The 14,388-nt window shown below is 34.7% G+C and overlaps 1 pseudogene; it reads left to right on the forward strand.

Moving 5' to 3' along the window:
* Nucleotides 1–8,698: 8,698 nt before the first annotated feature.
* Nucleotides 8,699–9,799, forward strand: LOC129463029 (eukaryotic translation initiation factor 2 subunit 2-like; annotated as a pseudogene).
* The last annotated feature ends 4,589 nt before the right edge of the window (nt 9,800–14,388 follow it).

Below are 14,388 nucleotides of genomic sequence, written 5' to 3' on the forward strand. Positions count from 1 at the left end.
ATCAAAGTCATAATAAAAAGGCTCCCAGTAAAGAAAAGAAAAGTCCGGGACCCGATGTCTTCACTGCTGAATTCTCCAAACATTTTTTTTTTTTTTTTTTTTGACAGTCTCGCTTTATCACCCAGGATGGAGTGTACTGGCACCATCTCAGCTCACTGCAACCTCTGTCTCCCAGGTTCAAGCTATTCTCATGCCTCAGCCTCTCAAGTAGCTGCAACTACAGGCACGTACCACTACGCCCAGCTATTTTTGTTTTTGTTGTTGTATTTTTGGTAGAGACGGTGTTTCACTATGTTGGCCAGGCTGGTCCCAAACTCCTGATCTCAAGTGATCCCCCCACCTCGGCCTCCCAAAGTGCTGGGATTACAGGCATGTGCCATCGCACCTGGCCCTGATTTCTATCAAACATTTAAAGAAAATACCAATTCTACTCAAACTTTTCCAAAAACTAGAAGAGGGAACACTGCCAAACTCATTCAATGACGCTAGTATTACCCTGATACCAAAATCACACAGAAGCACACTAAAATAGAAAACTACAGGCCAATATATCTGATGAATACTGATGCAAAAATCCTCAACAAAACACTAGTGAACTGAATTCATCTATGCATTAAAAAGATTACTCATCGTGACCAAGTGGGATTTACCCAGGGAAGCAAGGATGGTTAAACATATGCAAGTCAATCAATGTGATACATCACATCAACAGAATGAAAGACAAAACCATATGACTATTTCAGTTGGTGCTGAAAAACCATTTGTTAAAACATAACATTCTTTTATAAAAACCTTCAAAAACTGTGTATAGAAGGAACATACCTCAACATAATAAAAGCTCCATATACAACAGACTCATAGCTAGTATCATGCTGAATGGGTAAAAAGTGAAAACTTTTTTAAGATCTGGAACATGACAAGGATGCCTAATTTCACTACTGTTATTCAACATAGTATTGGAAGTCTGAGCTAGAGCAATCAGACACAAGAAAGATATAAAGGACATGCAGATTGGAAAGCAAGAAGTCAAATTATCCTTGTTTGCAGATGACATTTTATATTTGGAAAGAAAAAACAAAATACTCCACAAAAATACTATTAGAATTGATCAACAAACTCAGTAAAGTTGTAAGATACAAAATTAATATACAAAAATCAGTGACATTTTTAACCCAACAGTGAACGATCTGAAAAAGGAACCAAAAAATTAATCTCATATACACTAGCCACACATAAAATTAAATACCTAAGAATAAAATTAAGCAAGGAATTGAAAGATGTCTCCAGTGAAAACTATAAAACACTAATGAAATAAATTGAAGAGGACACCAAAAGTGGAAACATATTCCATGTTGATGTATTGAAAGGATAAATATTGCTAAAAAGTCCTTACCAAAGAAATCTACAAATTCTGTGTAATTCCTATCAAACTACCAATGACATTCTTCACAGAAATAGATGAAACAATCCTAAACTGTATATAGAATCACACAAGACCCAGAATAGCTAAAGCTATCCCGAGCAAAATGATCTAAACTGGAAGAATAACATTACCTGATTTCAAACTATACTACAGAGATATAGTAACCAATACAGCATAGCATTGGCATCAAAACAGTCACATAAACCAGTTCGACAAACAGAGAACACAGAAGCAAATTCATACACTTATAATGAACTCATTTTTCACAAAGTTTCCAAAAACATACACCTGAAAGAACAGTCTTGTCAGTGAATAGGGCTGGGAAAGCTGCATAACCATATGCAGAAGAATGTAACTTGATCCCTATCTCTCTCACCTTATATAAAAGTCAAATCATAATAGATTAAAGGTTTAAATGTAAAACCTTAAACTGTGAAACTACTACAAGAAAACATTGGAGAAACTCTCCAGGACATTGGTCTTGGCAAAAATTTCTAGAATAATACCTCAACGGCACTGGCAACCAAAGCAAAAATGGACAAATTGGATCAAGTCAAAATACTTCTGCATAAAAGGGAAACAAGCAACAAAATTAAGAGACAACCCACAGAATGGGAGAAAATATTTGCAAACTACACAACTGACAAGGTATTCATAATCAGAATATATAAGGAGCTCAAACAACTCTACAGGAAAAAATCTAATAATCCAATTGAGAATGGTCAAAAGATTTGAATAGCTATTTCTAAAACGAAGAAAAAAATGGCAAACAGGCATACGAAAAAGTGCTCAACATCATTGATCATCAGATAAATACAAATCAAAACTACAACGAGATATCATCTCACCCGAGTAAAAACAGCTTTTTTTTTCAAAAGTCAGGCAATAACAAATGCCGGCAAGGATGTAGAGAAAAAGGAACCCTTGTTCACTGTTGGGAATGTAAATTAATATAACCACTATGGAAAACAGTTTTGGAGGTTCCTCAAAAAACTAAAAATTGAGCTTCCATACTATCCAGCAATTCCACTGCTGGGTGTATACACAAAAGAAAGGAAATAAGTGTATAGAAATATCTGCACTCTCATGTTTGTTCACAGTAGCCAAGATATAGTAAAACCTATGTTTATCAACAGGTGAATAGATACATAAAATGTGTTATTTAAACACAATGGAGTACTATTCAGCCATCAAAAAGAATAAGATTCTGTCATTTGCAACAACATAGATGGAATCGGAGGTCATTATGTTAAGCAAAATAAGCCAGGCACAGAAATATAAGCATCACATGTTCTCAGTTATTTGTGGAATACAAACATCAAAACAATTGAACTTGTGGAGACAGAGAATAGGAGGATGGTTACAAGAGGCAGGGAAAGGTAGTGGAGGGCTGGGAGGAAGGTGGGAATTATTAATGAGTACACACATAAAAAAGTAGAAAAAATAAAAAAGACCTAACATTTGGTATCACAACAGGGCGACTATAGTCGATAATAACTTAATTGTCCATTTAAAAATAACTAAAAGAATGTAACTGGATTGTCTATAACATAAAGGATAAATGCTTGAAGGGATGAATACCCAATTTTCCATAATGTGATTATTGTGTATAGCATGCCTATACCTAAATATCTCATGCACCCCAGAAATATATACACCTGCTATGTACCCACAAAACTTTAAAAAATAAAAATAAAAAGAACAACATAAAGCCTCATATTTAGTCTAAATAGTAGTTGTGTATTTTAATCATTTACTTTCATCTATGCTTTAGTCATTTAAGCTTTGCTGCTCCATAAAGAATTATAGACACAACATTAATGCTGAAAAGCAGCTTTTATACTCTCATACTTGATGACCTCTTATTTATCTGAATAGCCGAATACTCTGGCTATGAAAATATAAATATATGTGTGTGTGTGCGTTTGCCTATATATATATATATATATTTATATGCATGTATATGTATATATATATTTATATGCATGTATATGTGTATATATATTTATATGCATGTATATGTATATATGTGTATATATATTGTGAAATTCACCATTTTACAAAAGAAAATTTTAGGATTTAATAGTCAAATCCTATAGATGAGATGCACTCTATGAAATCCGATACTGGAATTGACTATTCAACCCTAAAATATATATTTGCAATAAAAGCAAGCTTAACTTAAAACTATGAAACCATACTTCTGAAAAATTCAAAATAATTTGTGTTTATTTTCTTTCACTTTATGAAATTTTTACTGATTTTTCTTGATTTTATTGATATGAGTCAAAAATACTTTTATATACTAATAAAAAATACCGTTAAAAAAGCATTTGAGAGACAGAATATCAATACATAATATGGTCTCATGGCTATATTAAGTCTATAACATAATTAATTACGTCTGATTTTTTTAATAGAAGTAAAATCAAGTAAATTTAATTGGAACATTTATATCACAATTTCCAATAGAAGGAGATATAATTACATTTCAAAGTACTTCACCTAAAATAACAGTGCTCTTAATTCTTTCAAAATTGACTATTAATTACAAATGTCTAGTTCTACTTGCTTTTCTAAGTGCTGGTTTTTGCAGCAACAGTTTTCTAGCAAAAGAAATGTAGTGAAATTTCTGCTTCACTAAGCCATTTTAAAACATTATAGTTTGGAGCCATTTTCTCCTACAACTTTTTGACATTTGTGGTAAATGTTCAATCTTGTATACTATTTTATAGATGCACTCTATTAAACCAACAATAATATAAGATTTCAAATATAGACAGCAAATGTCAGTAAGACACTATATAAAACCATGAAATAAAACATAGAAAGTTATTTAAGTTGAATATAAAACACAATTTTAGTGTTATATTGCAAATGTTACTTAAAATTATACAGTCTTCTAGAATATAAATTAGAGCTTTTTAAGGAATAAATATTTTAGAAATATTAATATGCAAGGACACTTTCACTGCAACGTTAAATTAATCTCTAAGACAGCAGGCATTTTAAACAAATGTTCTATTTTTTAAGGAAGAAAAGCCTTTGCATTCAACTCTATAAAGACACAGAGAAGTAACGTTTCCTGCTCGGAACTATGGGGAGAGGCGCTCATAGTTGCTGTAGGAGAGCAAATGGTGAGGAAAGGACCGGTTCTTCCTTTTTATAAACAAAGACTCAGCATGGCCAAGGTCCACCTTGAGGGACAGCAATCTCTTGAGGTTACATGTAATTGTCTTTTATTTTCTCCAAATGTGAAGTTCTAGCTCACATGTAAGTCTTAAAAATAAATAGTAGTGAAATCAGAAGTGACCTTTTAATACTCCAGTCTTCTAAAGTTAAAAAAACGATGTGAATCAACACACATCATATATTTAGAAAAAAGTTATTCATTAATTAATTCATTCATTTGTTTACACATTGTAAAACAATTCATACTAGTAACAAATATCTGTATTAACAGTGAATGAAGCATATTTATTATTTTTTATTTGAATATTTCAGTAGTAATTTAAAATATGCTGAGCCATTAATATGTGTCAGGCACTGCTTTAATGATTTGTGTGAATTGATCTACTTAATTTTCATATCAGTTCTATATTAGAAAGAAGAAAACAGAGGCACTGAGAATGTTGATAGCTCACCTGGTCATTCATGGTGAACCTGGGTTTTAAATTCAGGAAGATTGACCCTACGCTCCATGCTCCTACCATTTTACCATACAACAGTGCAATAACAGACACGAATTTTGGTTATATGGCTTGAAAAATCAGAAAAAATGCTACCTAAGGGGTAAAATGCAATGGATATTAAATGGAAGACTGCAGACTTTTGTCCCAATTTCCTGCCACCAAGTGTACTATAATATTTTCCCCTGGCTCATAAGGAGTTCTTCTTCAGGCTTAGAATACACAGGATCAACAAACTACAATGCAATGCAATCAATGATATAAGGAGTATGTCTAAGGCACCACTAAATTTTAGGGAAAGAAGAGTACCTCTTGCTCAAAGTCAGGGGTATGTGGCCAAGCCTTACCCTACAGAGCCAATCGCAAGTTCAAGGAAATTAGACATCTGATTAAACAGGGGACAAATTGAAGGACTTTTAAAAACTTCCATGACTGACAACTTTCACACTGTTCTACTTTGGTGCTTCAGATTACCTTATATAATCACACTTGATGACCTCTTACTTGTCTGTATAGCTTAAATAACTACTGTTCATAACAGTTAACAACAGAATCCATAAAATACAAGTATGGCATATTTCCTGGGGATAAGTGTTGTTAAGAACTTGCATTTAATAATAATAATAATAGCTAACATTATTAAGTACTTAGTATGTACTAGGTATTATTCTCTATACGTTTTAGGCATTTTATTTTCCTAAATACAACAATTTGTAGGTTAGCTACCATAATTATATCATTTTACAGATGAATAAACCAATTTTCTTAGAGCACAGTTGCCCAAATTGCTCTAGGCTCCTTTCAGAAATACTAGGGATGAGTTCACTGTGTTTATCTGTGATGTCAAATGGGGTCACCCTACCCAAGATAGGTAATCCTGTCTACGTTCAAGGCCCTTGGGTTGATAAACTGACTCAAGTTTAAAATATGGCTGCGGATCCATGATTCTCAGGTTGCTCTCTGTTCTTTTGTCTGCCACGTTTGGAGTGTTTTGCTTTTGTAAATCAGGTAAGACCTTGGAGAAACATTTATTTTATTCCTAAGAACCCTATAATAATAAACCATAGGTAGAGATCTTTATTGGTGTAAGGGAGTTCTAATACCCACCTATTCTGCTGTCTATTATAACAGTCACATACACTTTTGTCATTTCTTGGCTCAACCACCTGTGATCCTCCCAATCGCACTGAGATGAAATTTTAAATCCTTTCTAACTCATTCTTAGTGGAAAGAGAGCAAGTAATAATACATGTTTTCTTATTTTTTCCTCCTTTTAAATAATACTATACTTTCCTTAATTAACCTATCCCTAAAACTTTTTGAAAAGAACAACTTCTGAAATTTCTTGAGGGATATAATGAAGAAATAAGTGAGATATACCCAGCTGATATATAAATCCAGCAATCTTATATTAAGATTTACATGAAGACATCATGGCCAAAGTCTCTAATTAGTTCACCATTATGAGAAAATTCAGCCTGAGCTAAAGTTTTGTTCCTCACTTCCATATTTCTGCAAACTCAAAATCCATTTCTACAAATACTCATCAGGTTTTGAGTGATAAAATTAGCAAATCCCTGCAATCTTTTTATTTGTTTTTTCTTCTCAGGTAGCATTTCAACCTCTAGAACATGATGAATTTGGGATCTGAATATTGGCCTAATATGAGGATTGAGGCAAGAAGAAATGGCATCGTTTTCTGCAAGTCTGATAAAACCTCACCAAGGGTTTCTGGGGGGTTATGAGTTTGAGGTAATAGAAATCCATGAATCTTTCTATAACCCCTGTCATATTACTGTAATTTGCTTCTTTGTTAATTAATGTATGAACTTTCACATTAGGTCTGACAAATTCACATGATTTTTTAACCCAGCATCCCAGAGAATTATTTTCTTTGGTGGTGGCAGTAGTGCTGGTATATTAATTTGTTTTTGTTGTTGTTTACTGATCTTAGCCCAGGGTCATAAGGTCTAAGAAATTATTTTAGTATTTTCAAATATATCCTCAAAAGGCTGGGGATTTCATTTTGGACCTTGAGAAAATAATGTATGTTTTTAGTTTTTCTTCTCTCGTTATGTATTATTCTATGCCATCAGAAGCAATCTTCTTTTTTTTCATCCCAGCTCATGCATTTCATCTTATCCCAGCCAGGAATAAATTCAGCATTTTCCTGAAGATCACTTACCTCATAACCAATTTTTGTATTAATTAGGGTTTTTGTTTGCAAGACACAAGCAATAACACTGTCTACAATAAGACAGAAATTATTGTTTAATAAAGTATGAGGTAGCTAATAGAATAACAGTGGATAAAATGAAGACCATACATCAGAAAAGAACAGCTGCTGGATCCAGGTAGCAAAAATGAAAAAACAGAGTAAACAGATAACCTACAGAATGAAAGAAAATATTTTCAACAAAAATTAATCAGAGTGCTATTCACAATAGCAGCATCATGAATTTAACCTATATACCCATCAAAGGTAGACTGGATAAAGAAAATGTGACATATACACATATATATATATACACACACACACACACAGTTTATGTGTATATATATAAAATGTATAAGTGTGTGTGTGTGTGTGTGTGTGTGTATATATATATACATATATATATATGCCATAGAACAGTACACAGCCATAAGAGTGAATGAGATCAAGTCCTTTGCAGCAACACTGATAGAGCTAGAGGCCATAATCTCAACCAAACTAATGCAGGAACAGAAAAGCAATACATGTTCTCACTTATCAGTGGGAACTAAACATTAAGTACACATGGACACAAAGAAGGGAACAACAGACACTAGGGCCTTCTTGAGGGAGGAGGATGTGAGAAGGGAGAGGATCAGAAAACTGCTTACTGGTTACTATGCTTATTACATTGGTGACAAAATAATCTGTCCATCTAATCCGTGTGACACACAATTTACCTATATAAAAAACCTGCACATGTATCCTTAAACCTAAAAGTTAAAAAAAGGAAACTTAACAAGCAAAAACAAATAACTCCATTAAAATGTGGGCACAAGACATGAACATACACTTCTCAAAAGAAGATACACAAGGGGCCCACCAACATTAAAAAATGCTTCGAGTCACTAATCTTCATAAAGACACAGATCAAAACCACCATAAGATACCATCTCACACCAGTCAGAATGGCTATTAAAAAGTCAAAAATAACAAATGCTGGCAAGGTGGCAGAAGAAAGGAAACACATACACTATTGGTGGGAATGTATATTTGGCCCTCTAGAGAACAGTTTGGAGATTTCTCAAAGAACTAAAAATAGAATTATCACTGATCCAGCAATCTTACTACTGGTTATATTCCCAAAGGAAAATAAATTGTCCCACCGAAAAAAGAAACAAAAACAAAACAAAACCACCAGCACTTGTATGATGATTACAGCACTATTTACAATAGCAAAGATGTGGAATCAACCCAGGTACACATCAATGGTGTACTGGATAAAGAAAATGCAGCCCTTTCACTGATGGAAGAGCCTAGTGTGGCAGTGGGAGAGATATCAATGGGAGCAGAGCTGCTGCCAAGTCCTGGGGCTGACCTGTCTGACTTCCCATTCATGCCGAGCCCACTTGAACTACAGCCACATCTGGGGACAAGATGATTTTTGATCCTACTATGAGAAGGAAGAAAAAGAAGAAGCCATTTATGTTAGATGATGGTGGGGATACCTAAACAGAGGAAAGCTAGCCCTCAGAAATAAAAGAAATAGAGCAGGAGCCAACTGAAGACAAAGATTTGGAAGCTGATGAAGAGGACAAAAGGAAAAGAGATGCTTATGATGATCCAGATGACTTGATCTTCTTTAATCAAAAGAAAAATAAGAGATAAACAAAAAAGATATTTCATATTGATGGAGGTGAAGAAGATGTAAAGGTTATTGAGATTGAAAGTGATATTTAAGAACCAGCTGAACCAGGGAATGACCTTGACATTATGTTCGTCAATAAAAAGAGGGAAAAGAGGAATTTCAAGTTGACAGATGAGAATAAAATATTAGAGAAAGATGAAGCCTAAAAGATAAAAGACAGCAAGAAAAGACGATGTTATCTCATTCAGTAATCAGACAGGCTCTACTTGGGCAAGCTCAAAAAGAGAGTACACATATGAGAAGCTACTGAATAGAGTGTTCCACATCATGTAGGGACAATGCAGTTATGGTTTCTGGAGAGAAAAGGAAATTTGTCACAAAACCTCCTTATGTCGTCTGAGTAGGAACCAAGAAGACTTCTTTCGTCAACTTTACAGATATCTATAAACAAATGTATTGTCTCCCCAAACACCTCCCCTCATTTTTGTTGGCTGAACTGGGTACAAATGGTTCTCTAGGTGGTAATAACCAACTTGTAATCAAAGGAAGATTACAAAAGAAACAGAGATTGTCTTAGAAGACACATCAATGAATACATCACTTGTCACACATGCCGAACATGGAACACAACCCTGTAGAAGCACATCCAACTCTATTTTTTACAGAGAGAAATGTGTCATTCTAGAGATTCTATTGCCAGCATCAAAATCAGCTTCCAGGTGGTCATGGGCAAGTGAACACAGCTCTGCGCCAAAGCTAATTTGCTAATCACTGATTTTGCAAAGCATGCTGTGGAGATTTGCCTGGACAGGATTGCCATCAGAGTGGATATACCCTTGCACTAAAAACAAGATTAAAAAGGTGCCAAGTTCTTTGGTGAGTGGTTGGTTGGTCTGATACCCTTGCAAGATGCTGTTGTTCAAGCTGTTGACACACTTATTGCCTACTTGACAGCTGTCAGAAGAATGGAGGTGCCTTTTAAAAATCGTTCACAGATTTCTGTAAAACACAAGATAAATTATTGTAACAGTGAAAAGAAATAAAATGTGGTAGGTATACACCATGGAACACTACGCAACCATAAGAAACAACAAAGTCACGTTCTTTGCAGCAATATGGATGCAGCTGGAAGCCATTATCCTAAGTGAGTTAATGCAGAAACAGAAAACCAAATACTACATGTTCTTACTAAGTTGAAGTTAAACATTGAGTACACACAGGCACAAAGATGGGAACAATAAACACTGGGATTCCAAAGGCGGGGAAGTAGAGAGAAGGAAAAGAGTTGAAAAGCTACTTATTGGATACCATGTTCATTACATGGGCAACAGAAACATGAGGAGCCCAAACTTTGGCATCATGCAATATATATAACAAATCTGCACATGTATCCCCTGAATCTAAAATTATAAATAAAAAGAAAAAATTTAAAAATTACCCAAAAATTTATTTATATAAAATTTATTTATATTTAGGTAAAAATATTGCTAATTATTTTGAACTGCCTATGTGCCATAGTCTATACTAGTGATATTCATTAAAGGACAGTTTTAGCCTCTGGGAAATTTTAACAATTTGGAGACTTTTTTAATTGTCATAACAGGGTGAGGTGTTACTGGCATTTAGTGCATAGAGGTCAGGATGCTGCTAAACCCAGGACAGCACCCCACAACAAAGGATTATACAAACCAAAATACCAATAGTGCCAATATTGAGAAACCCTACTCTATACTAAGAAATTTGTATGCATTAGATCATTTCTAAAGTCTTCCAGAATATAATGAGCTAAGGTTAATTTGTTATTTTGGTCAACCACAAGCCCTATTCTAAGAACGTATCTGCACTACATTGCTGCATATAGTAGGCAAGTGAGAATCTAGAATTCAGATGAATGGGTCATTTATGGTTAATCCTAATCTTTGTCTCAGCACACAAAAGATCTGTCAAACTCAATGTGGGGATGGGACGCTCATTATAAATTCTCCAAGAAATAAAATTGATACCAAAGGCAAGAATATTCAAGGTCTGGGATCAATTATAAATAAAAAAGTCTGTTCTGGATTTCCACATATGAAAGGTTAGTTGAGAAGGAGAACCATGTACACTGAGTTACCATATCCAAAACGATGTCAACAAAACTAGGTAGCAGTGGCTTCAGACACAAAAGCACAAATCATGGCATAAAGCAAGAGGCAGATAGGTAATGAGAGAGGCCAGCAAATTTAGGCAGGATTAGGGGCTGGTTTATGGAAGTTTCTGACCCTAAAAGCCAGTAGCCACTGTGCCTTTTTCTCCACAGCCTATAAAAATGCAAATTAACAATTGAAATGTGAGAAAACCTAGAGACAAAACCCCTGAGTAATTGGAACACAGAAAGTACAAATAACATTGCAGTTGCAAAGAGGAGGCTGTGATGTTAAGCAGGTTAATTCATCTCTGTAGCCCTCAGTCTCCTCCTCCATAAAATGAGATAAGAGCAACCGGATTTATGAAGCCTTTCCACTAATTCTTCCTTTCCACTAACCTGTGATTTCTTCTTTCTGGGTTTGACAGTATCTTGGGTACAGAAGAGACATCAAAGATAAAAGGAGCGATGCTTAGAGAAATGATTCTGTGAAATCCCCTCTACCTTTTTATTCTCTTGCTTTACACTGTTAAAACACTTTATAGCGACTTTTTTTATTTATTTACTTTTGTCACAATCACTTCTTTTTATGCAACTATAACTATTTACACAGAAGGCTTTCATTCATGCCTTGTTCCTTTTATAAGTACAATCAGTGTTTGCCCTTAGAACACAGTGTGTTCTTTTCTTGCCTTGGGACACCACACAGACACTGTCCTTCTGAATACATGTCTCTCTTACCAACCCTTCTAAATTCATAACCAGCCAGGGCACTTGCCCACTAGATTCAAACTCTGTGATATTTAACCAAGCAAGTCAGTGAAAAAAATCTAATCTTTACATTCAGCAACTCAGAAAATCTGAACGAAAAATAGACACTTGATTTTAGTACATTGAATCTACTCGTCATCCATGTCTCTTGTTTTTATTAGTTTTTCTTTTTGTAATATACAATCCCCTTTCCTTGCATTCTCCAAGATATGTTCAGTGGCGGAGACATGGAACCATCATAGGGTCACCATGCAGTTTCAGAATAATTTCGTAAGCAAGTATTTCCAAGAACTCAGACTCACCAGCCAGAGAAACCTGAGGTTACCTTTTCCGTCCTAAGGCGGTTATCCAACTGTTGTGTGCCTTGAGTATCCATGTGCCAAACATTTGTTGACTTGTTTCCTAACATCTAATACATTTTTAAGGTCCATATGACGACATTTTGTGCTTGTTTCTTTAATTAAATCTTAGTTTTAAGAATCTTTCATCTGTCCTGAACCCCTTCGCTAGGAATCACTGCATAGCTCTTATTTTTCTCCTCCATAAGTCTTGATTCTGTTTTCACCTCTAGTCAGCAGCTAAAGTCCAATCCCAAACCACTTTGGCCACCTAAAAGAATAGATTTCACTGTATTACTATGGTGGTTCTGACATCACCACAGTATAATATGTTGTTTGTGCTGTGTCTTAAGTCCCCACTACCCACAAAACCTCCTTAGGATATCAGTAGCTTGTTCCCTTTGGAGTCTGATTTGGATTGCTGGTCATACAACAAAGAACCAAGTCCCTCACCAACTATACAAGGTGCTTTATTGGATATCTATTCAGTGTTTTACTCTGAGAACTGCCCTTCTTCCACAAAGAGACACAACTGATCTATGAAATCCAAAGGCAAGGATTGACATACTTTTTCTGTAAAGGGCCAGCTACCGAATCTTTTAGTCTGTTGGGTGATATCATCTCTGTCATAACTCCGCAACTCTGTCATGGTAGTGTATACTAGCCAGGGAAAATGTGTAAATATGTGCGGTTGTTTTCCAACAGAGTGTTATTTATAAAAGGCAGCAGAAAGCTGGGTTTGGCCTGTGTGCAGTGCTTTGCTAGGCCGTCTCCCAAGCCTTCAATTAGTAGTAGACATGTGACCCAAGTTTGAATTCTTCCAAGTATTTTGAACTGGGATTCAGAGAAAAGATGAATTGCTCTTTGTCATCTGAACTCAAATGATACGGAAATGTGATTCCTAGGAAACACTTATCTAACATCTCCACAGAAAGATTTGTTTTGCAGAAGTGATAACAAAAGCTTAGATCAGACCTGCCCTCAGTAATGACCCACTTAGCAAGGCTGACTCACACCACATTCTTACCTGCTACGTTGCTTACAGGACATCTGTAGAAGGACTGTGTGTTACTAAAACCTATGCTTGTCAATCACAAAGTAGAATAAAAATGAATTCTACAATATAGAACTCAGATATATATATATATATTTTTTTTTTCAGAGATACCTCATTCAGTATATATTAATCATTATTTTACTTTTTTATTTTGACTTTTCATTAATTTCCCCAAAACATGTATTATTTGCCTATCAAGTTGTAGGCAACTAGAGGCAGGGATAAAGTGGTGAACAAACCGTAAGGTTCTGATTCATAAGGAGTTCACAGTCTAGGTAAAAAGCAGCTTTTTAGAAAAGCAATTTTATAACAACTACAATAACCGTTTCCAGACTTACAAAGTAAATCACATATGGTCTAATATTTTCCTTCATACAACATTTATGTATTTGAGAAGTCTTTAAACATTTTTTTGGAAACATTCTTTTTGGACGTTTAAGAGGTTTTCCATGTGACACACTACAAACAAGGTTGCTTTTATATGATTCAATGACATTCTGATAGGTCGACAGTTAATTCTGCTAAGAACAGCATGTTAGAGATTCAAAAGAAAAACACTTGTTATATTTGCCAAATAAGCTGTTTTACTTGCTATATGAGCATCCAGTCAATATTGGATGAATCAGAACTTCTAATCCATGCATATGTAAGTCTCTATATTTTTCTTCATGGATATTTAAAATATAATTCTGATGAAGGATGTGCCTTTAGATATTGACACTGGAATGATACTTTATTCCTCATCATTTTCATCAACTTTGGCTTCAGTTTTAGAAAGTATACACTTATCACAAGAAAAGAGCTCTGGAGTTAACATAATATGCAAAGATAGTCCACCTGCCCAACAGAGAAAAATCAGTCAAACTTTTGTTGATACTGAAATAAAAGTAGTTTTCCACAGAGGCACTTTCCAAGGTACCTCTCAAAGACATGCCTTATAACAATGCTACTCTGTTAGAAGTAAGATTTCAGGAAGAAAGTGTTTTCCTCTGGGACTGTGGTGCTTTCACCATCTACTTAATAAGTGAATTTTGTTTCTTCACAAACTATCTCAAATTCAGTTAAGAAAAAGTACATTGAAACTACTAATAAAAATGAGAAATAAAATATTTTTATATGTAATAACTTCTCATGAAATATCAA

This window comes from Symphalangus syndactylus, chromosome 14 (assembly GCF_028878055.3).
Source record: "Symphalangus syndactylus isolate Jambi chromosome 14, NHGRI_mSymSyn1-v2.1_pri, whole genome shotgun sequence".
Taxonomy (NCBI): domain Eukaryota; kingdom Metazoa; phylum Chordata; class Mammalia; order Primates; family Hylobatidae; genus Symphalangus; species Symphalangus syndactylus.